The sequence below is a fragment of the Anomaloglossus baeobatrachus genome, chromosome 5, assembly GCF_048569485.1.
Source record: "Anomaloglossus baeobatrachus isolate aAnoBae1 chromosome 5, aAnoBae1.hap1, whole genome shotgun sequence".
Classification (NCBI taxonomy): Eukaryota; Metazoa; Chordata; class Amphibia; order Anura; family Aromobatidae; genus Anomaloglossus; species Anomaloglossus baeobatrachus.
Genome location: NC_134357.1, coordinates 349,296,638 through 349,298,451, shown reverse-complemented (window position 1 = coordinate 349,298,451; position 1,814 = coordinate 349,296,638). Strand labels below are relative to the sequence as shown.

General features: G+C 45.0%; 1 non-coding gene across 1 annotated transcript; it reads right to left on the bottom strand.

Annotated features, from left to right (window-relative positions):
* Positions 1 to 297: 297 nt before the first annotated feature.
* On the bottom strand, positions 298 to 404 carry LOC142313574 (U6 spliceosomal RNA). Its single transcript, XR_012754567.1, has one exon. It is a non-coding gene; the product is annotated as a U6 spliceosomal RNA (small nuclear RNA).
* Between the last annotated feature and the right edge of the window lie 1,410 nt (positions 405 to 1,814).

Below are 1,814 nucleotides of genomic sequence, written 5' to 3'. Positions count from 1 at the left end.
TTTCAACCTAAATAGATCTGTTTGAACACCTCCTGGTGTAAAATCCACCCGATTTGTTGAAGGTATGGCGACTGAGGTAGTTGGCTATGATGATTGCACAGCCTTACTAGCGGTGAGCCATGAGTGACTGCAACCTCCTTCCCGCTATAATATTTATTTATTTTTTTCTATCAGGGATTTTGACCTGGTGCCCTAGTTATTTAGGTAGGCCCCTACTGTACTGTTTTCTGAGAAGATTACCACGTTTTCCCTGGCGATCTTCTCTACTAGTATCTGTAATGCCTCTATCACTGCTGGTAGTTTTTTGAATGCTTCACGAATTTGAGTGTCATCATTGCACAGGGGCTATGCTAATCTTCTCTTTATCATTCCAATATTAGTATATGTGCTGCGGAAGCAAGCACTTTTTAGGTTTGAGGAGCTGCTTTTGAAGGCTGGATTCCATTCCCCTTGAAGGTACTGGTCCCTTAGGTAGGCTCCCCACGCCACTGGTTTGGCGTCTGTAGTGATAACTACCGACTCTACTGTGTTCCAGGGAACTCCACTCCTGAGACTTCCTTCATCCTGCCACCACTCCAGTGATCTCAAAACCCACTTTACCGCAGGGATCGTAGACATCAGGGAACCAAATTGCTCCCCTCAGAGAAAATACTTGGCTTCGTCTGAGCTGATAAGACTTTCTGTCTAACGTTGGTTTTACATCAGCGTTTTCCTGCCGCACTGCCAGATCCCACATACAAGTGTAGTACAGTTCAATACAGTTCACTGGCAAGCTCCGGGCACATGCGGTCATGTGACCGGAGCATATGACAGCATGTGACCGGGGCTTACCGCACTGTCTGTGAACTGTATTGAACTGTACTGTACTTGTGCCGGATCTGGCAGTGCAGCAGAAAAGGAAGGAAACTGTACTGAATCCAGATTGTACTGAATTTGTACTGAAACCCTGATTTTAGACTGGGTCTTTACTTGACTGTCTCACGTTCACCAACTGTCCCAACCCTGAGAGGACTGATGTGACCTGGCTGACAGCTGCTGAACAATCCTTCTTTGATTTTCCCACTAGCAAAAGGTCATCCAGGAAAGGGACTATTAGGACGTTTTTTGTTTTTTTTTTCTATATAAGATGCCATGTCTGACACAATTTAGGTGAACACTTTCGGGCTACAGAGATGCCAAATGGAAGGCACTGATACTGAAGGTGAGTCAGCTTCCCTTTGACCATTACTGCCCGCCTGAGATATTTTAGGTGGGCTTTGTGGATAGGGATGTGGAATTAAACATCCATCCAGTCTATTACCGACATGTAACAGAAGGGGAATAGTAATCGTACTGTTGAATGTAAGGTCTCCATCTTGAATCTTTCTACCTTTAGATACTGATTCAGGGATCTTTAGATTGAATTGGTCCTGAAGAACCCATCGGGTCTTTTTTTTACAGATTGCTGTAGTACCTGGTACCCTCTTTTGCTACTGGCACCCTGACCAATACGTTCTTCTCTATTAATGAGAGGAGTAACTGTTCCAGAACCTCTTGGCACCTGGGAGCTTATTATGCATTCTGGAGGAAGGAAAGAGAAATCGAGCCTGAGAACAAGGGAGACAGTGTTTAACACTAGAACTACTGGACTCGTGACACCTATATAGAAATACATGGTGCAAAGTAGTCAAAATGACTACCTCAGTAGTTCTAGTGTTAATACCCAGTGGGAGCCCGGCCCACTGGTGGTAAAATTGTTTGTGTTCCTGCCTCGAGGCCTGGGGTCATTGGCTTCTAGGGGCTCCTAATGGAATAAGAACCCTTTAGGCTAAACT